The 23191-nt window shown below is 45.0% G+C and overlaps 1 protein-coding gene and 1 pseudogene across 7 annotated transcripts in view; one reads left to right on the top strand and one right to left on the bottom strand.

The window, feature by feature from the left end:
* The window catches only part of LRRC3B (leucine rich repeat containing 3B), a 495918-nt gene that overhangs the window by 349265 nt on the left and 123462 nt on the right, over positions 1–23191 (bottom strand). The gene's annotated exons all lie outside the window — the stretch shown is intronic.
* LOC134931423 (5S ribosomal RNA) lies at positions 4230–4349 on the top strand (annotated as a pseudogene).

Below are 23191 nucleotides of genomic sequence, written 5' to 3'. Positions count from 1 at the left end.
TTTGGGTCTGTTTATGAAAAACTTAGGAGAGACAGCTGAGCAATGCTCAGCTCACCAATTATACTGACTGGCAGCAGTAAGTAAAAACTTACTGCTTCACTAATCAGTCCAGGCCCCATATGCACATGCATGATGTGAAGCATGAAGAAGCATTTACCAAACATGGCTACCACTGCCAGAATCCTGACCTATCAACAAAGAATAGTTTTTATGTATTGCTCTGTCCCTGCATCACTGTTCTACCTAAAAACTCAAAAACAAACAGGAGTTTTAACAGTCATTTGCACTGTTCTCAGTTAAAGCATAACTGCTGTACAAGGCTTGTTGCTACAAAAAAAAAGTACACTTTGACACATATGATATAAAAATATTGTTCAATATACTTAGGGCTCCATGTAGTAACACTCCTTTTATCATGGAGAAAAATCTACTGCTGCTTCACCTGTTATCATTGTGAAGAGGTCAGCGGCTACCGCGCTATCTACCAAAAGTTGCTGTGTCCAAGAGGGTGAATGTAAAGTCGCACCCTCTGTGGTGTCAGCAGAGATGTGCCTTTAATGTCTTCTGTGCACGTACGGCTTGTGCAAACTGGGCATGCACAATACACGGCATTCATTTTAATAACCTAGCCCTGTGTATCCTCCCTCCTCACCATGACCTCCCCGCCACACAGCCACCTGGGAGGTGACGACCCCTGCTCTCCTCTCCCGGATTTTTTTTTTTTATCAATTTTATTGACAGTAGAACTTCTCTTCAGGTGGCAGCAGATAACAGGACCTTCTAGTGACAAAATCAGTGTCTTCTGTTCTCCTTCTAATATTCAAGCCTTCGCTTGTAGGCTGAAGACAGATGGTACATATTAAGAAACAATATGTACAAGTATAATCACTATCTTTTTCATTTTGCCCCCTTATCTCCCCTTAGTACACAAACCCTTATTTTATACTTGTTACAACAATAGTCACTCCTGCCATGTGATTGTAAAAGGGTTAATCAAAACAAAAAAAGCACCTGGTCTAAGTATAACTAAAATCCCCCACAATTATATTAAAACTCACTATTAACCAACACTGTTGTCACCATGTTAGTTCACAAGCTGGCACTCTTAGGTAGTCTTCAGTTACTCCCTCATCTAACAAATAATAATAATAATAATTTTATTTAAATAGTGCTCTTCTCCAGCAGGACTCAAAGTCGCTTTACAGACATCAAAAACAAAGTGCATAGTACAAAGGATTCAGTATTACAGCAAGTAGAAAAACCCCACAGAAATAATAATAAACCATGAAAACCTAAACAGAATAATAAGCATATTGCAGGTTGGTGCACACATTGTGGGCAATAAGATCCATGGGTTATATATTCCACCCACGAAAGGTACCAGGTGAGGCCATGTTAGGCACACTATGTAGGATTCCCTGGGTGGAGTAGGTTATACCTAGAAGAAATGACACAAAATGGGAACATTGCAGCATCCTAATACTGGGAGTAGGGTCCCAACATAACTATCAGGCCCATGTTTGTTCATCCCATCCACAGGCGCACCAAATGAGACAGCCATGTTGAATGCACTACAAAGGTTACACTGTGGGAGATAAGCCAAACAGGGACCCAAGGCATATATGGGAAAACTGACACGTTTGTGGTACCACTGTATAATATATCCTGTATGAATAGATCCACGGGAAGTACATCCAACCCATAGAGGAACTATCCGAGGCAGCAATCTGGAATGCACTTCATAGGCTGCTGCTGACAAGGATCGCAAACAGTGGAGGTATAGCCTACAGGTATAGGATACAGCGGGGCGAGAGTACATGCAATCACAAGCTTATGTAATCAAAGTTGCTTTTAACCAAACAGTTCCCTGTATAAATTTAGCATTATGTCTGATATATTAATTCTTAAGACAAAATCCACAATATTTAGTAAATAAAATGCTGATAACAAATTGTATATAGTAGAACTAGAACACAGAAACAGAAGAATCACACTGACTTACTTTTCACGTAACCTACAGTACTGTCAAAGAAGGCCAGTAGATATGAGCATAGTACCAGATTGTTCCCCATAAACTGGCAATTACTCAAATTATTTCAGTATTTTTTATACCCTTCTAAACTGTTTTATGGATTAGTGTCCATATTGGGGGTCATTCCGAGTTGTTCGCTCGCAAGCTGCTTTTAGCAGCTTTGCACACGCTAAGCCGCCGCCTACTGGGAGTGAATCTTAGCTTATCAAAATTGCGAACGAAAGATTAGCAGAATTGCGAATAGACACTTCTTAGCAGTTTCTAAGTAGCTCCACACATACTCGGCATCTGCGATCAGTTCAGTGCTTGTCGTTCCTGGTTTGACGTCACAAACACACCCAGCGTTCGCCCAGACACTCCTCCGTTTCTCCAGCCACTCCCGCGTTTTTCCCAGAAACGGTAGCGTTTTTTCACACACACCCATAAAACGGCCTGTTTCCGCCCAGAAACACCCACTTCCTGTCAATCACATTACGATCACCAGAATGAAGAAAAAACCTTGTAATGCCGTGAGTAAAATACCTAACTGCATAGCAAATTTACTTGGCGCAGTCGCACTGCGGGCATTGCGCATGCGCATTAGCGACTAATCGCTCCGTTGCGAGAAAAAAATACTGAGCGAACAACTCGGAATGACCCCCATTATCCTTACTATACTGTATCTCTATTCTTGAACATAGCAGATATAAGCATTACTTACACTAAGCAAATTACTTTTCTGACAATGTACATAGGAAACATAATATGATACACTGATTACTTGTGAGGATGCATCCTCCCCAAAAATTGCTTAATGTGCCTGTATATGTCATTGACACATTGGGAGGGATTTGACTGCAGGAGAACACATCAGCCAAGCGGAATCAGTGCGGCAACAGCTGATCAAATTGCGGTTAGCAGGGAAGCAAGCACTTTTGTGTGAATTTGGGATTCAGGCGAACAGGATAGGGGTGCAAAATGCGGTGACGCTGCCGGTGTTTAAACACCGTGACAACAGCAATTTGCACACTTTGCCCACAATATTATCTTGTTACATACAGATATTACAAACATATATAGAAGTCTTCCCAAACATGTATTATGGGAAGTATTGCTTTAATGTGTGTGTATATCTATACATATCTATAAATATACACATAAATGTTTTCCTGGCCAAAGAATTGTATACTCTATTAGTATTTATGGCACTCTTAACAAAACAATAACAAGGAGTGATTGTCCTTCAGTGATAACAGGGCATCTTCATCTATAATCAGGGTAAGGCTACAGGAAATGCAGTAACCCTCATTAGCCCCAGTGGATTGTTGGAAACCATTTTGCCTAAATGCAAATCTTACGATTGATCATGACAACATAAACATATCATTTCCATAATTATCCTAATTAATCTGTAATCATGACAACATGCATCCTGCATAGCTAGTTTTGCATAGTTTATCAGGTAGAGGATATAGTGGTTAGCACTGCTGACTCGCATCACTGTGGTCATGAGTTTTATTCTGACCACTAGCTGTGCAGAGTTTTTATGTTCTCCAAGTGTTTGTGTGGGTTTCCTCCAAGTGCTAGTTGTCTTCCCTAGAATCTAAAAACATACTGGTAGGTTAATTGTCTTAAACACAAAGGCATTTATTCAATTAGTGCCGGTATTTTCGGCATGCCAAAAACCCGGGGCTAATTCGACAGTCAGTCTTCAATAGCGGGCGTTTTCATCCGTTTTTTAATACATTTTCGACCATGCAGATTCAACTTTTTCTTTTGTCGAATCCGCATGGTTGAAAACAGATCCTAAAACGGACTTTGAGATGTGTAACACATGTACCCTGCAATGCATGAGTAACAGGGCTAGGTGTGACAACCACTGCATACTTGACAGCTCTACTTTGTCTTCCTTCCAACCTGTTGTCAGTGTTTCCCTCTCTCATTCTCCACCCTATACCATGTGACAAGATGGATGAAAGGCAGAAGTGAGACACCATAAATGCATACAGGTTCCTTCCAAATCCTCTCACTATATTCACAATCTCCTGCTTCCTGCCTTAATGTATGCGATTAAAACACACTCCTATTTAAGGTTTATACGTAAGTAATACTTCTGTATATTTTGTTTGTTTTTGTCATCCGTGTGAATAGTACACACTGCTTTTTCTGAATAAGATATTGCTCACCAGACTGATGTGTTAATAGTGACAAATGTAGCCATTGCGGTCATACCCCACTGGAGATGCCCAATCTCATCTGATTTTGGAAGCTAAACTGTGGAGGGTCGGGTTAGTACTTGGATGGGAGACCACGTGGGAATACCCAGGTACTGCAATTCACCACTGTCCGCCACTTATACAGATCGGCATCAGGGAGCACAATAAAAAAATTATTGTCTGAAGCAGTAGTGGCTTGACCCATGATTTAAATCCCTGTAAATAAATAATTGTCAGTTTCTTCAAACGATTACCATATACAGTGCATCCAGAAAAAATTCACAGCGCTTCACTTTTTCCACATTTTGTTTTGTTACAGCCTTATTCCAGCCTGGAATAAATTCATTTTTCCCTCAAAATTCTACACACAATACCCCATAATGACAACGTGAAAAAAGTTTTTTTGAGATTTTTGCAAATGTATTAAAAATAAAAACCTAAGAAATCACATGAACTGTACATAAGTATTCACAGCTTTGCTCAATACTTTGTTGATGCACCTTTCGCAGCAATTACAGCTTCAAGTCTTTTTGATGCTACAAGCTTGGCACACCTATCTTTGGGCAATTTTGTCCATTCCTCATTGCAGCACCTCTCAAGCTCCATCAGGTTGGATGGGAAGCATTGATGCACAGCTATTTTCAGATATCTCCAGAGATGTTTAATCGGATTCAAGTCTGGGCTCTGGCTGGGCCACTCAAGGACATTCAGAGTTGTCCTGATGCCACTCCTTTGATATCTTGGCTGTGTGCTTAGGGTCGTTGTCCTGCTGAAAGATGAACCATCGCACCAGTCTGAGTTCAAGAGCGCTCTGGAGCAGGTTTTCATCCAAGATGTCTCTGTACATTGCTGCATTCATCTTTCCTTCATTCCTGACTAGTCTCCCAGTTCCTGCTGCTGAAAAACATCCCCACAGCATGATGCTGCCTCCACCATACTTCACTGTAGGGATGTTATTGGCCTGGTGATGAGCGTTGCCTGGTTTCCTCCAAACATGACGCCTGGCATTCACGCCAAAGAGTTCAATCTTTGTCTCATCAGACCAGAGAATTTTGTTTCTCATGGTCTGAGAGTCCTTCAGGAGCATTTTGGCAAACTCCAGGTGGGCTGCCATGTGCTTTTTTACTAAGGAGTGGCTTCCATCTGGTTACTCTACCATACAAGCCTGATTGGTGGATTGCTGCAGAGATGGTTGACCTTCTAGAAGGTTATCCTCTCTCCACAGAGGAATGTTGTAATTCTGACAGAGTGACCACTGTGTCCTTGGTCACCTCCCTGACTAGGGCCCTTCTCCCCTGATCGCTCAGTTTAGATGGCCTGGTGGTTCCGAACTACTTCTATTTACGGATGATGGAGGCCACTGTGCTCATTGGGACCGTCAAAGCAGCAGATATTTTTCTGTATCCTTCCCCAGATTTGTGCCTCGAGACAATCCTGTCTCGGAGGTCTACAGACAATTCCTTTGACTTCATAGTTAGTCTGTGCGCAGACATGCACTGTCAAGTGTGGGACCTTATATAGACAGGTGTGTGCCTTTCCAAATCATGTCCAATCAACTGAATTTACCACAAGTGGACTCCAATTAAGCTGTAGAACATCTCAAGGATGATCAGTGAAAACAGGATGCACCTGAGCTTAATTTTGAGCTTCATGACAAAGGCTGTGAATACTTATGTACATGTGATGTCTTAGTTTTTTATTTTTAATAAATTTGCAAAAATCTCAAAAAAACGTCTTTTTAAGTTGAAATTATGGGGTATTGTGTGTAGAATTTTGAGGACAAAAATGAATTTATTCTATTTTGGAATAAGGCTGTAACATAACAAAATGTGGAAAAAGTGGAGCACTGTGAATACTTTCCAGATGCACTGTACGACTGCATTACTTTAAAACAGTGCGGCTTTCCCTATACTCTATCCTTTAACTAGGTTAATTGTGTGCCAGGAAAATTAACTCTAGTATGTATGTGTTTGTGTGGTCGATAATTTAGCCTGTAGCAATGGATTTGCTGGTATGAAGGATTGCACATTAATATAAAGCAATGCATAAAATGTCAGTTCTATATAAAAAAAAAACAATAATATTAATAACAATAATAATAATAACAACAACAACAGTTCTGTTGCAGAGACATAATGGAACTGAGAAAAAACCCAAATGCTTTCAAACACATAAAGTAGAAAAATATTTATTTCATACTTTATTTTATAATGTTGACTACAGGATACTGTCAGATACAGTATATAATAGCACAAAACACCAAATTATTTAGTGATGAATGTATCTTTAAAACAAAAGTAACATTTATGCCACGACTATGAACACCACATAGTACCCACAAGCTTCCGTCCTGTCCTAGATCTTTGGCTAAGTTCAGTGGCGGATTTCACCTATGAGCTGCAGCACTGCAGCCCCCCTCCAGTAAAATCCGCCACTTCACTGAGCTCAGCTGAGCCAGTTGCAGTCTGTGTGTGTGCACTGGCTCAGTGGCTTCACTGTGACTGGCAGTAACTTCCTACTGGAAGTCCTACCTGCCAATCACCCGCAGGACAGGCAGTTCCATTGGGAGGTGTTTCCTCCCTACGGGATTGCCAATCCGAGCTGCGATTAGCAGAAAGCTGACTTACTGTAGGCAGTGGATGCAGTCCATAGAAGCTGGGGGACTGCGCATACGCACTCAAGCAGCCTCTTGTGCACATGTGCAGGTCCCGGCGCCTGCCAGATCCATTGCACAGACACCGGGACCCGGCTGTCCGGGTGATGGCTCTCTCCTCTTTCTCTCCAGCATGGGCAGCGGCAGCCCGCCTGCCCGAAGTAGGTAGGAGCCGCTGCTGGCTAAATGACTACATCTTGAGAATATGTAGCATATGCTTCCTTCCCAAGTATATTTTAATCTATTTCCACATAGGACTTCCTAGAACCGATCAAAGACCCTTTACTGAGAAAACAGATTACCTTATATTCCATTTATCCACCCTTAGCCTTCTTCATTGTTACGCTTCACAGATTTTAGCACATTAATAAACGCAGGAGACTCCTCAGCTTGTCTTGGAAATTACCAGAGGTTAATATGTCATTTGTTTTTAGCATGCATAGTCAGTGCCGAAATTTATTCAAAATACATATCACATGAAGGCTTAAAGGAAAGATTACAAATTCTGCTGTTTTAATAGTTAAGCCTCTGATTTAGGTTTTTGAAATAACTTATTTTCAGCCACCTTGGACCAAGTATTATTTATGTATATGCCTAGCCTAGCAAACCTTTCTTTGTATTCTAGTGTCTCCATCCCTTTAATCAATTTGGTCACCCGTCACTGAACCTTTTCTAGCTCCAGGATATTCTTTTTGTAGTATGGTGCCCATAATTGTGCACAGTATTCGAGATGCAGCCTCACTAGTGATTTATATAATGTGAGTATAACACTCTCATCCCTTGCATCAATTCCCCGCTTAATGCATGCTAATACCTTGTTTGCCTTTTTTGCTGCATGCCTACTTCTGGTTCTACTGTTAAGTTTGATATCTGTGTGAACACCTAAATCTTTTTAGAGTACAGAATCCCTTAGTTTTTCCCCATTTAGTATATAGGTGGTATTCCATAGTTTTTGAGGTTGAAAAACGACAATTTGTCCATCAAGTTCAACCTGTTAGTGCTCTCCTACACTGTAATATTTTTAAGACTAATTTTAACTGTGGTGAATGCTTAGCCATAAACTAAAATACTCCTTTGTTTTTTTTTGTTTTTTTATATTTTATTTTACTACTATAGTACATGATTTACCCACCATAACCCTACATATCCTTATTCATTAGGAATTTATCTAACCCATTCTTAAAAGTAATGACAGAGTACACCATTACTACTCTCTCAGGCAGGGAATTCCAAATACGTATTGTCATTACTATGAAGAAACCTTTCCGTCTCCGTGTGCGAAATCTCTTCTCCTCTAACCTAAGCGGGTGTACACGTGTCCTTTGTGGTAATCTTACAAAATGCAAAACCCCGGCTAGCTCTGTGTATCGACCCCTTATATATTTGTAACTGTTATTAATGTCTCCTCTTAATTTCCTTTTTCCCCAGTGTAAACATGCCTAGCCTTGAAAACCTTTCTTTGTATTCTAGCGTCTCCATCCCTTTAATCAATTTGGTCACCCGTCACTGAACCTTTTCTAGCTCCAGGATATCCTTTTTGTAGTATGGTGCCCATAATTGTGCACAGTATTCGAGATGCAGCCTCACTAGTGATTTACATAATGTGAGTATAACACTCTCATCCCTTGCATCAATTCCCCGCTTAATGCATGCTAATACCATATTTGCCTTTTTTTGCTGCATTCCTACTTCTGGTTTTATTGTTAAGTTTGATATCTGTGTGAACAACTAAATCTTTTTCCAGTACAGAATCCTCTAGTTTTTCCCCATTTGGTATATAGGAAGTATTCTTGTTCTTGCTACCAAAGTGCATTACCTTACATTTGTCCATATTGAACTTCATTCTCCATTTTGCTGCCCATGTTTCTATACAGTAGATGCTAAGTAAGCCTCTACATAATGAATATTTTTCTACTTGTTTTCTAGAACTACGTATATGTATTTGGGATAATATTTCTTAGTCTATTGTCACATTATACCCCTTTTGGCACTGTGGATTATATTGGCACTATATACTTTTTCTTACTACTAATAATAATACTAATTAAAAAAAAAATAAGAATTTACTTACCGATAATTCTATTTCTCGTAGTCCGTAGTGGATGCTGGGAACTCCGTAAGGACCATGGGGAATAGCGGCTCCGCAGGAGACTGGGCACAAAAGTAAAGCTTTAGGACTACCTGGTGTGCACTGGCTCCTCCCCCTATGACCCTCCTCCAAGCCTCAGTTAGGATACTGTGCCCGGACGAGCGTACACAATAAGGAAGGATTCATGAATCCCGGGTAAGACTCATACCAGCCACACCAATCACACCGTACAACCTGTGATCTGAACCCAGTTAACAGCATGATAACAGAGGAGCCTCTGGAAAGATGGCTCACAACAACAATAACCCGATTTAGTTAACAATAACTATGTACAAGTATTGCAGACAATCCGCACTTGGGATGGGCGCCCAGCATCCACTACGGACTACGAGAAATAGAATTATCGGTAAGTAAATTCTTATTTTCTCTGACGTTCTAGTGGATGCTGGGAACTCCGTAAGGACCATGGGGATTATACCAAAGCTCCCAAACGGGCGGGAGAGTGCGGATGACTCTGCAGCACCGAATGAGAGAACTCCAGGTCCTCCTCAGCCAGGGTATCAAATTTGTACAATTTAGCAAATGTGTTTGCCCCTGACCAAGTAGCTGCTCGGCAAAGTTGTAAAGCCGAGACCCCTCGGGCAGCCGCCCAAGATGAGCCCACCTTCCTTGTGGAATGGGCTTTTACAGATTTTGGCTGTGGCAGGCCTGCCACAGAATGTGCAAGCTGAATTGTACTACAAATCCAACGAGCAATAGTCTGCTTAGAAGCAGGAGCACCCAGCTTGTTGGGTGCATACAGGATAAACAGCGAGTCAGATTTTCTGACTCCAGCCGTCCTGGAAACATATATTTTCAGGGCCCTGACTACGTCCAGCAACTTGGAGTCCTCCAAGTCCCTAGTAGCCGCAGGTACCACAATAGGCTGGTTCAGGTGAAACGTTGAAACCACCTTAGGGAGAAATTGAGGACGAGTCCTCAATTCTGCCCTGTCCGTATGAAAAATCAGGTAAGGGCTTTTATAGGATAAAGCCGCCAATTCTGACACACGCCTGGCCGAAGCCAGGGCCAACAGCATTACCACTTTCCATGTGAGATATTTTAAGTCCACAGTGGTGAGTGGTTCAAACCAATGTGATTTTAGGAACCCCAAAACTACATTGAGATCCCAAGGTGCCACTGGAGGCACAAAAGGAGGCTGTATATGCAGCACCCCCTTGACAAACGTCTGAACTTCAGGAACTGAAGCCAGTTCTTTCTGGAAGAAAATCGACAGGGCCGAAATTTGAACCTTAATGGACCCCAATTTTAGGCCCATAGACACTCCTGTTTGCAGGAAATGCAGGAATCGACCCAGTTGAAATTCCTCTGTAGGGGCCTTCCTGGCCTCGCACCACGCAACATATTTACGCCAAATACAGTGATAATGCCTTGCGGTTACCTCCTTCCTGGCTTTGATCAGGGTAGGGATGACTTCATCCGGAATGCCTTTTTCCTTCAGGATCCGGCGTTCAACCGCCATGCCGTCAAACGCAGCCGCGGTAAGTCTTGGAACAGACAGGGTCCTTGCTGGATCAGGTCCCTTCTTAGAGGTAGAGGCCACGGGTCCTCTGTGAGCATCTCTTGGAGTTCCGGGTACCAAGTCCTTCTTGGCCAATCCGGAGCCACGAGTATAGTTCTCACTCCTCTCCGTCTTATAATTCTCAGTACCTTGGGTATGAGAGGCAGAGGAGGGAACACATACACTGACTGGTACACCCACGGTGTTACCAGAGCGTCCACAGCTATTGCCTGAGGGTCCCTTGACCTGGCGCAATACCTGTCTAGTTTTTTGTTGAGGCGGGACGCCATCATGTCCACCTTTGGTTTTTCCCAACGGTTCACCATCATGTGGAAGACTTCTGGATGAAGTCCCCACTCTCCCGGGTGGAGGTCGTGCCTGCTGAGGAAGTCTGCTTCCCAGTTGTCCACTCCCGGAATGAACACTGCTGACAGTGCTATCACATGATTTTCCGCCCAGCGAAGAATCCTTGCAGCTTCTGCCATTGCCCTCCTGCTTCTTGTGCCGCCCTGTCTGTTTACGTGGGCGACTGCCGTGATGTTGTCTGACTGGATCAGCACCGGCTGACCTTGAAGCAGAGGTCTTGCTAGGCTTAGAGCATTGTAAATGGCCCTTAGCTCCAGGATATTTATGTGAAGTGATGTCTCCAGGCTTGACCACAAGCCCTGGAAATTCCTTCCCTGTGTGACTGCTCCCCAGCCTCGCAGGCTGGCATCCGTGGTCACCAGGACCCAGTCCTGAATGCCGAATCTGCGGCCCTCTAGAAGATGAGCACTCTGTAACCACCACAGGAGAGACACCCTTGTCTTTGGTGACAGGGTTATCCGCTGATGCATCTGAAGATGCGATCCGGACCATTTGTCCAGCAGGTCCCACTGAAAAGTTCTTGCGTGGAATCTGCCGAATGGGATTGCTTCGTAGGAAGCCACCATTTTTCCCAGGACCCTTGTGCATTGATGCACTGAGACTTGGCCTGGTTTTAGGAGGTTTCTGACTAGCTCGGATAACTCCCTGGCTTTCTCCTCCGGGAGAAACACCTTTTTCTGGACTGTGTCCAGGATCATCCCTAGGAATAGAAGACGTGTCGTCGGGATCAGCTGCGATTTTGGAATATTGAGAATCCAACCGTGCTGCCGCAACACTACCTGAGATAGTGCTACCCCGACTTCCAACTGTTCCCTGGATCTTGCCCTTATCAGGAGATCGTCCAAGTAAGGGATAACTAAAACTCCCTTCCTTCGAAGGAGTATCATCATTTCGGCCATTACTTTGGTAAAGACCCGGGGTGCCGTGGACAATCCAAACGGCAGCGTCTGAAACTGATAGTGACAGTTCTGTACCACAAACCTGAGGTACCCTTGGTGAGAAGGGTAAATTGGGACATGGAGGTAAGCATCCTTGATGTCCAGAGACACCATATAATCCCCTTCTTCCAGGTTTGCAATCACCGCTCTGAGTGACTCCATCTTGAACTTGAACCTCTGTATGTAAGTGTTAAAGGATTTTAGATTTAAAATAGGTCTCACCGAGCCGTCCGGCTTCGGTACCACAAACAGCGTGGAATAATACCCCTTTCCCTGTTGCAGGAGGGGTACCTTGATTATCACCTGCTGGGAATACAGCTTGTGAATGGCTTCCAATACCGCCTCCCTGTCGGAGGGAGACGTCGGTAAAGCAGACTTTAGGAAACGGCGAGGGGGAGACGTCTCGAATTCCAATTTGTACCCCTGAGATACCACCTGAAGGATCCAGGGGTCCACTTGTGAGTGAGCCCACTGCGCGCTGAAATTCTTGAGACGGGCCCCCACCGTGCCTGAGTCCGCTTGTAACGCCCCAGCGTCATGCTGAGGACTTGGCAGAGGCGGGAGAGGGCTTATGTTCCTGGGAACCGACTGTTTGCTGCAGCCTTTTCCCTCTCCCTCTGCCACGGGGAAGAAAAGAGGAGCCCTTTGCCCGCTTGCCCTTATGGGTCCGAAAGGACTGCGCCTGATAATATGGCGTCTTCTTATGTTGAGAGGCTACCTGGGGTAAAAATGTGGATTTCCCAGCAGTTGCCGTGGCTACCAGGTCTGATAGACCTACCCCAAATAACTCCTCCCCTTTATAAGGCAATACTTCCATATGCCTTTTGGAATCCGCATCACCTGACCACTGCCGCGTCCATAACCCTCTTCTGGCAGAAATGGACAGCGCACTTACTCTTGATGCCAGTCGGCAGATATCCCTCTGTGCATCACGCATATATAGAAATGCATCTTTTAAATGCTCTATAGTCAGTAATATACTGTCCCTGTCTAGGGTATCAATATTGTCCGTCAGGGAATCCGACCAAGCCACCCCAGCACTGCACATCCAGGCGGAGGCGATTGCTGGTCGCAGTATAACTCCCGTATGAGTGTATATACATTTTAGGATATTCTCCTGCTTTCTGTCAGCAGGTTCCTTAAGGGCGGCCGTCTCAGGAGAGGGTAGTGCCACCTGTTTAGACAAGCGTGTGAGCGCTTTATCCACCCTAGGGGGTGTTTCCCAACGTGCCCTATCCTCTGGCGGGAAAGGGTATGATGCCAATAACCTTTTAGGAATTATCAGTTTTTTAATCGGGGGAAACCCACGCTTCATCACACACTTCATTTAATTCCTCAGAAGCAGGAAAAACTACAGGCAGTTTTTTCTCACCAAACATAATACCCTTTTTAGTGGTACTTGTATTATCAGAAATATGTAAAACATTTTTCATTGCCTCAATCATGTAACGTGTGGCCCTACTGGAAGTCACATTCGTCTCTTCATCGTCGACACTGGAGTCAGTATCCATGTCGGCGTCTGTGTCTGCCATCTGAGGTAACGGGCGTTTTAGAGCCCCTGATGGCCTTTGAGACGCCTGGACAGGCACAAGCTGAGTAGCCGGCTGCCTCATGTCATCAACCGTCTTTTGTAAAGAGCTGACACTGTCACGTAATTCCTTCCATAAGCCCATCCACTCAGGTGTCGACTCCCTAGGGGGTGACATCTCTATTACAGGCAATTGCTCCGCATCCACATCATTTTCCTCCTCAAACATGTCGACACAATCGTACCGACACACAGCACACACACAGGGAATGCTCTGATAGAGGACAGGACCCCACTAGCCCTTTGGGGAGACAGAGGGAGAGTATGCCAGCAGACACCAGAGCGCTATATATAAACAGGGATTAACCTTATAGAAGTGTTTTTCCCCTTATAGCTGCTGTTATGTTAATACTGCGCCTAATTAGTGCCCCCCTCTCTTGTTTTACCCTTTTCTGTAGTGCAGGACTGCAGGGGAGAGTCAGGGAGACGTCCTTCCAGCGGAGCTGTGAGGGAAAATGGCGCCAGTGTGCTGAGGAGATAGGCTCCGCCCCCTTCTCTGCTGATTTTTCTCCCGCTTTTTGCTATATTCTGGCAGGGGTTAAAATACATCCATATAGCCCTGGGGGTTATATGTGATGTATTTTCGCCAGCCAAGGTGTTTTTATTGCTGCTCAGGGCGCCCCCCCCCAGCGCCCTGCACCCTCAGTGACCGGAGTGTGAAGTGTGCCTGAGGAGCAATGGCGCACAGCTGCAGTGCTGTGCGCTACCTTGGTGAAGACTGGATGTCTTCTGCCGCCGATTTTCCGGACCTCTTCTTGCTTCTGGCTCTGTAAGGGGGCCGGCGGCGCGGCTCTGGGCCGGACTCCGAGGCTGGGCCTGTGTTCGGTCCCTCTGGAGCTAATGGTGTCCAGTAGCCAAGAAGCCCAGGCTGGCTGCAAGCAGGCAGGTTCGCTTCTTCTCCCCTTAGTCCCTCGATGCAGTGAGCCTGTTGCCAGCAGGTCTCACTGAAAATAAAAAACCTAAAACTAAACTTTTTCTAAGAAACTCAGGAGAGCCTCCTAGAATGCACCCTTCTCGGCCGGGCACAAAAATCTAACTGAGGCTTGGAGGAGGGTCATAGGGGGAGGAGCCAGTGCACACCAGGTAGTCCTAAAGCTTTACTTTTGTGCCCAGTCTCCTGCGGAGCCGCTATTCCCCATGGTCCTTACGGAGTTCCCAGCATCCACTAGGACGTCAGAGAAATATTATTATTATTATTATTATTAGTAATAAGAAGAAAAAGAAGAATGTCACCTATAAATAAGATTTTACTTACCGATAAATCTATTTCTCGGAGTCCGTAGTGGATGCTGGGGTTCCTGAAAGGACCATGGGGAATAGCGGCTCCGCAGGAGACAGGGCACAAAAAGTAAAGCTTTTCCAGATCAGGTGGTGTGCACTGGCTCCTCCCCCTATGACCCTCCTCCAGACTCCAGTTAGGTACTGTGCCCGGACGAGCGTACACAATAAGGGAGGATTTTGAATCCCGGGTAAGGCTCATACCAGCCACACCAATCACACCGTACAACTTGTGATCTAAACCCAGTTAACAGTATGATAACAGCGGAGCCTCTGAAAGATGGCTTCCTTCAACAATAACCCGAATTAGTTAACAATAACTATGTACAATTATTGCAGATAATCCGCACTTGGGATGGGCGCCCAGCATCCACTACGGACTCCGAGAAATAGATTTATCGGTAAGTAAAATCTTATTTTCTCTGTCGTCCTAGTGGATGCTGGGGTTCCTGAAAGGACCATGGGGATTATACCAAAGCTCCCAAACGGGCGGGAGAGTGCGGATGACTCTGCAGCACCGAATGAGAGAACTCCAGGTCCTCCTTAGCCAGAGTATCAAATTTGTAAAATTTTACAAACGTGTTCTCCCCTGACCACGTAGCTGCTCGGCAAAGTTGTAATGCCGAGACCCCTCGGGCAGCCGCCCAAGATGAGCCCACCTTCCTTGTGGAGTGGGCCTTTACAGATTTAGGCTGTGGCAGGCCTGCCACAGAATGTGCAAGTTGGATTGTGCTACAGATCCAACGAGCAATCGTCTGCTTAGACGCAGGAGCACCCATCTTGTTGGGTGCATACAATATAAACAACGAGTCAGATTTTCTGACTCCAGCTGTCCTTGCAATATATATTTTTAATGCTCTGACAACGTCCAGTAACTTGGAGTCCTCCAAGTCACTTGTAGCCGCAGGCACTACAATAGGCTGGTTCAGATGAAATGCTGACACCACCTTAGGGAGAAAATGCGGACGAGTCCGCAGTTCTGCCCTGTCCGAATGGAAAATCAGATATGGGCTTTTGTAAGATAAAGCTGCCAGTTCTGACACTCTCCTGGCCGAAGCCAGGGCTAGAAGCATGGTCACTTTCCATGTGAGATATTTCAAATCCACCTTCTTTAGTGGTTCAAACCAATGAGATTTTAGAAAGTCCAAAACCACATTGAGATCCCACGGTGCCACTGGAGGCACCACAGGAGGCTGTATATGTAGCACTCCCTTAACAAAGGTCTGGACTTCAGGGACTGAAGCCAATTCTTTTTGAAAGAAAATCGACAGGGCCGAAATTTGAACCTTAATAGATCCCAATTTGAGACCCATAGACAATCCTGATTGCAGGAAATATAGGAATCGACCCAGTTGAAATTCCTCCGTCGGAGCACTCCGATCTTCGCACCACGCAACATATTTTCGCCAAATTCGGTGATAATGTTGCACGGTTACTTCCTTCCTTGCTTTAATCAAAGTAGGAATGACTTCTTCCGGCATGCCTTTTTCCTTTAGGATCCGGCGTTCAACCGCCATGCCGTCAAACGCAGCCGCGGTAAGTCTTGAAACAGACAGGGACCCTGCTGAAGCAAGTCCCTCCTTAGAGGTAGAGGCCACGGATCTTCCGTGATCATCTCTTGAAGTTCCGGGTACCAAGTCCTTCTTGGCCAATCCGGAACCACTAGTATCGTCCTTACGCCTCTTTGCCGTATAATTCTCAATACTTTTGGTATGAGAGGCAGAGGAGGAAACACATACACCGACTGGTACACCCAAGGCGTTACCAGCGCGTCCACAGCTATTGCCTGCGGATCTCTTGACCTGGCGCAATACCTGTCCAGTTTTTTGTTGAGGCGAGACGCCATCATGTCCACCATTGGTCTTTCCCAACGGGTTACCAGCAAGTGGAAGACTTCTGGATGAAGTCCCCACTCTCCCGGGTGAAGATCGTGTCTGCTGAGGAAGTCTGCTTCCCAGTTGTCCACTCCCGGGATGAACACTGCTGACAGTGCTATCACATGATTCTCTGCCCAGCGAAGAATCCTTGCAGCTTCTGCCATTGCACTCCTGCTTCTTGTGCCGCCCTGTCTGTTCACATGGGCGACTGCCGTGATGTTGTCCGACTGGATCAACACCGGTTTTCCCTGAAGCAGAGGTTCTGCCTGGCTTAGAGCATTGTATATTGCTCTTAGTTCCAGAATGTTTATGTGAAGAGACGTTTCCAGGCTCGTCCATACTCCCTGGAAGTTTCTTCCTTGTGTGACTGCTCCCCAGCCTCTCAAGCTGGCGTCCGTGGTCACCAGGATCCAATCCTGTATGCCGAATCTGCGGCCCTCCAATAGATGAGCACTCTGCAACCACCACAGAAGAGACACCCTTGTCCTTGGAGACAGGGTTATCCGCAGGTGCATCTGAAGATGCGACCCTGACCATTTGTCCAACAGATCCCTTTGGAAAATTCTTGCGTGGAATCTGCCGAATGGAATTGCTTCGTAAGAAGCCACCATTTTTCCCAGGACTCTTGTGCATTGATGTACAGACACCTTTCCTGGTTTTAGGAGGTTCCTGACAAGCTCGGATAACTCCTTGGCTTTTTCCTCCGGGAGAAAAACCTTTTTCTGAACCGTGTCCAGAATCATCCCTAGGAACAGCAGACGAGTTGTCGGCATTAACTGGGATTTTGGAATATTCAGAATCCACCCGTGCTGTTTTAGCACTTCTTGCGACAGTGCTAATCCCATCTCTAGCTGTTCTCTGGACCTTGCCCTTATTAGGAGATCGTCCAAGTATGGGATAATTAATATGCCTTTTCTTCGAAGAAGAATCATCATCTCGGCCATTACCTTTGTAAAGACCCGAGGTGCCGTGGACAATCCGAACGGCAGCGTCTGAAACTGATAGTGACAGTTTTGTACAACGAACCTGAGGTACCCCTGGTGTGAGGGGTAAATTGGAACGTGGAGATACGCATCCTTGATGTCCAAGGATACCATAAAGTCCCCCTCTTCCAGGTTCGCTATCACTGCTCTGAGTGACTCCATCTTGAACTTGAACTTCTTTATGTACAGGTTCAAGGACTTCAGATTTAGAATAGGCCTTACCGAGCCATCCGGCTTCGGTACCACAAAAAGAGTGGAATAATACCCCTTCCCTTGTTGTAGAAGAGGTACCTTGACTATCACCTGCTGAGAGTACAGCTTGTGAATGGCTTCCAAAACCGTCTCCCTTTCGGAGGGGGACGTTGGTAAAGCAGACTTCAGGAAACGGCGAGGTGGATCTGTCTCTAATTCCAACCTGTACCCCTGAGATATTATCTGCAGGATCCAGGGATCTACCTGCGAGTGAGCCCACTGCGCGCTGTAATTTTTGAGACGACCACCCACCGTCCCCGAGTCCGCTTGAGAAGCCCCAGCGTCATGCTGAGGCTTTTGTAGAAGCCGGGGAAGGCTTCTGTTCCTGGGAAGGAGCTGCCTGTTGCTGTCTCTTCCCTCGACCTCTGCCTCGTGGCAGATATGAATAGCCCTTTGCTCTCTTATTTTTAAAGGAACGAAAGGGCTGCGGTTGAAAAGTCGGTGCCTTTTTCTGTTGGGGAGTGACTTGAGGTAGAAAGGTGGATTTCCCGGCTGTAGCCGTGGCCACCAAATCTGATAGACCGACTCCAAATAACTCCTCCCCTTTATACGGCAAAACTTCCATATGTCGTTTTGAATCCGCATCGCCTGTCCACTGTCGCGTCCATAAAGCTCTTCTGGCCGAAATGGACATAGCACTTACCCGTGATGCCAGTGTGCAGATATCCCTCTGTGCATCACGCATATAAAGAAATGCATCCTTTATTTGTTCTAACGACAGTAAAATATTGTCCCTGTCCAGGGTATCAATATTTTCAATCAGGGACTCTGACCAAACTACCCCAGCACTGCACATCCAGGCAGTCGCTATAGCTGGTCGTAGTATAACACCTGCATGTGTGTATATACTTTTTTGGATATTTTCCATCCTCCTATCTGATGGATCTTTAAGTGCGGCCGTCTCAGGAGAGGGTAACGCCACTTGTTTAGATAAGCGTGTTAGCGCCTTGTCCACCCTAGGAGGTGTTTCCCAGCGCTCCCTAACCTCTGGCGGGAAAGGGTATAATGCCAATAATTTCTTTGAAATTATCAGCTTTTTATCAGGGGCAACCCACGCTTCATTACACACGTCATTTAATTCTTCTGATTCAGGAAAAACTATAGGTAGTTTTTTCACACCCCACATAATACCCTGTTTAGTGGTACCTGTAGTATCAGCTAAATGTAACGCCTCCTTCATTCCCAAAATCATATAACGTGTGGCCCTACTGGAAAATACGGTTGATTCGTCACCGTCACCACTGGAGTCAGTGCCTGCGTCTGGGTCTGTGTCGACCGACTGAGGCAAAGGGCGTTTCACAGCCCCTGATGGTGTTTGAGTCGCCTGGACAGGCACTAATTGATTGTCCGGCCGTCTCATGTCGTCAAACGACTGCTTTAGCGTGTTGACACTATCCCGTAGTTCCATAAATAAAGGCATCCATTCTGGTGTCGACTCCCTAGGGGGTGACATCCTCATATTTGGCAATTGCTCCGCCTCCACACCAATATCGTCCTCATACATGTCGACACACACGTACCGACACACAGCAGACACACAGGGAATGCTCCTAACGAAGACAGGACCCACTAGCCCTTTGGGGAGACAGAGGGAGAGTTTGCCAGCACACACCAAAAGCGCTATATATAACAGGGATAGCCTTATAATAAGTGCTCCCTTATAGCTGCTTTATATATATCAAAATATCGCCATAAATTTGCCCCCCCTCTCTGTTTTACCCTGTTTCTGTAGTGCAGTGCAGGGGAGAGACCTGGGAGCCGTCCTGACCAGCGGAGCTGTGAGAGGAAATGGCGCCGTGTGCTGAGGAGATAGGCCCCGCCCCTTTTCCGGCGGGCTCGTCTCCCGCTATTTAGTGAATCCAGGCAGGGGTTAAATATCTCCATATAGCCTCTGGGGGCTATATGTGAGGTATTTTTAGCCTTTATATAGGTTACATTTGCCTCCCAGGGCGCCCCCCCCCAGCGCCCTGCACCCTCAGTGACTGCGTGTGAAGTGTGCTGAGAGGAAAATGGCGCACAGCTGCAGTGCTGTGCGCTACCTTTAGAAGACTGCAGGAGTCTTCAGCCGCCGATTCTGGACCTCTTCTGACTTCAGCATCTGCAAGGGGGCCGGCGGCGCGGCTCCGGTGACCATCCAGGCTGTACCTGTGATCGTCCCTCTGGAGCTGATGTCCAGTAGCCAAGAAGCCAATCCATCCTGCACGCAGGTGAGTTCACTTCTTCTCCCCTCAGTCCCTCGTTGCAGTGATCCTGTTGCCAGCAGGACTCACTGTAAAATAAAAAACCTAAGCTAAACTTTTTCTAAGCAGCTCTTTAGGAGAGCCACCTAGATTGCACCCTTCTCGGCCGGGCACAAAAATCTAACTGGAGTCTGGAGGAGGGTCATAGGGGGAGGAGCCAGTGCACACCACCTGATCTGGAAAAGCTTTACTTTTTGTGCCCTGTCTCCTGCGGAGCCGCTATTCCCCATGGTCCTTTCAGGAACCCCAGCATCCACTAGGACGATAGAGAAAATATAATGTCACTATAACCAGATCCCAGAGACTACTGACTGTCATTTAAATGATAAATAAAACATGTACTTTTTTATGTGCAGATGTGAATAGATGGATCAGTGGTGTGGTTGGTTACATCAGGGCATAGCAGAAGCAAATTAGGAGTGTGGCCTAGTGTTTCATACATTTTTTCAATGTGAATCTTGACAGGTATCTAGTAATAACAAAGCCAGATGTTTTTCCCAACAGCACAAAATATAGAAGAGTTCTTATACTAAAAATGGAGGTGAATGAAGTCCAGAGTGTGATATATAAATAAACCCATGTTCCTATTCCATGCAATACTGCTATATGTCCTCCTCCTTTATGTTTTTTTGAGATACAAGTTGAGAGAAAAAGAGGAATTAGAGTGTGGACACCTGATGTAAGAAAAAGACAGTGGCAGTAAAGAAACACGTTTCTGGATTAAAGAACTGGACTTCATTCACTTCCATTTTAATTAACTTTTAGTGTAAAAACTCTGCAGTGTTTTGCGCTATTGGGAAAATTGGGTGTGTACTGCGTGACTGCCGGTTAGGAGAGCGCCAGTCAGCATACCAACGCCGAGATCCCGGAGGCGGAATGCCGGCGCATGGTGGGAAGGGAGGAGCAATTGCAGCAAGCTCCTTGCAGGATTGCTGCGCTCACCACACTCAGGCTCACACGGGTTCTATTCACACTTTATGGGAATAGTCAAGTGGGAATAGTCCCTGTTGGTCAGCATGCCAACCGTCGGGATGTTGAGGGAGAGGGATGTAGGGGGAGGTAATGTGACAGGCGGTCACATAATTATATCTCAAGAAAAACATTATCTGGTTTACTTTGCTTAACTTTGGGGTTTGTGGAGAACCCTTCTAGTTTTTCTCTAGCAGCCTCAATTGTTGTGTGCGCAATCTAAGGTTTTTTTTATATTATTTATTATTATTTATTTATTACCAGTTATTTATATAGCGCACACATATTCCGCGGCGCTGTACAGAGAATATTTGCTCATTCACATCAGTCCCTGCCCCAGTAGAGCTTACAATCTATACTCACTATCACATGTACACACATTCACACTAGGGTTAATTTTGTTGGGAGCCAATTAACCTACCTGTATATTTTTGGATTGTGGGAGGAAACCGGAGTACCCGGAGGAAACCCACGCAAGTACGGGGAGAATATACACACTCCACACAGTTAGGGCCATGGTGGGAATCAAACCCATGACCTCAGTGCTGTGAGGCAGTAATGCTAACCATTACACATCCGTACTATATCTAGTAATGTGTCGTTTATAGCTAAATAGAATTATAAATTTATGTTAATCTGCGCTCAAAAGTCTGTTGAACTAATACAACACAACGGGGGAATGTAATAGGTGTAAGAATCAGAAAGTGAGAGAATTTGGAAGAATTTTCCTGTTTTTTAAAGTGGCAATCATTTACATGGGAAAATCAACCTCGTTTTGCCATGTAAATGATTGCCACTTTAAAACTACAGGAGAACGCGCCCAAATTCTCTCACTTTTCGATTCTCACATCCCCCCCAAAGTTTCCACAAATCTTACATATTACCATATGCTATTTGAAATACTAGGATACTTTGCTTGGTTCTCTTTTTAAAGTGATTTAGGTCTTCTCTGGTACCTACTACCATGCATATCCAAGCTCCATACGCATCTTTAACTTACACAGATGGTTTATGCCCAGGGACAGCACATGTAGAAGCCCTAGGCATCACCTCCCAATCTTTGCCACAAACCATCTCTTGTCTGTTGCAATCTGTGGGACTGGGCAACATCTTCTATTCCTATAAGTGTGGCCTTGGGCTGTGACATCATGGCCCAGTGCTGCAACTGCCAGCTTCACAGGTAAGAACCAGCCGACTGCAGCCACTCCATGCCAGTGTCTGCCATGTCACTTATTTAGTGGTATCCTAAGCGACTGCCTAGGTTGGTCTAGTGGTAGTGCTGGCCCTGCATACACTGGCCACTTGTGCAATGTGTCTGCACAATATATTCGGGAGCAGGAAAAAGGCAGAGATTTACATTTTTGTTTAAAAATCCTTAAAATAGTAAAAGACAACAATGTATTCATATAGTGCTACCAAAGTATGTAGTTCTGAATATTTATCATTCACAGCAATCCCTAACCCACTGGATCTTCTACAAATAGACTAGGGTCCATTTTAGGCAGCGACCTGTTAACCAGTGTGTTTGTGGAGTGTGGGAGGAAATCCACACTAACATACAAACTCCATGGTTGGAAGTCAACTCGTGACCCCGGCACTGTGAGACAGAAATGTTGGCCTATCAATGTAACCGTATAAACTTTAATTGTTACATTATTATACATTCTTGCCATTAATAAGCAGGGTTTTCACAAATCATCATCTTTATATCTTTAATGAACTAAGGTAATGAATTTTGAATAATATTATCATACTGTGCAATATTTGTGCTGCAGGCAGAGTAAATTGCCCCCGAAAAAAAAGTTAAATATTTCCGATAAATTATTGTTAAAGTTGTAATGCTGTAGGGTATTCAGAAATGATTTGCACATACAAATATTCTAAAGATTGAATTTGCAATGCAAAATAATCCATATTATTTTTACAGCTAGAGCTATTTACAGAACATAGCAGAGAAAACAAGAGTCACATGATATTTTATTTTTATTTGGTCAAAATGTGAGTGGGGTTATCCTTTAAGAGAACATATTTATTCTTTGCTTATTACTAACCATTAATGAATGTTATGGGACATTTTTCAGCTTTTGGCAGTCCACTAGTAACAGACGTCTTTATTAGAATTATATTCATTTGCTATTAGATGTCAGTATGGTGTATTATATTACACAAC

This window comes from Pseudophryne corroboree, chromosome 5, assembly GCF_028390025.1.
Source record: "Pseudophryne corroboree isolate aPseCor3 chromosome 5, aPseCor3.hap2, whole genome shotgun sequence".
NCBI lineage: Eukaryota > Metazoa > Chordata > Amphibia > Anura > Myobatrachidae > Pseudophryne > Pseudophryne corroboree.
This window is presented reverse-complemented; position numbering and strand designations above follow the sequence as displayed.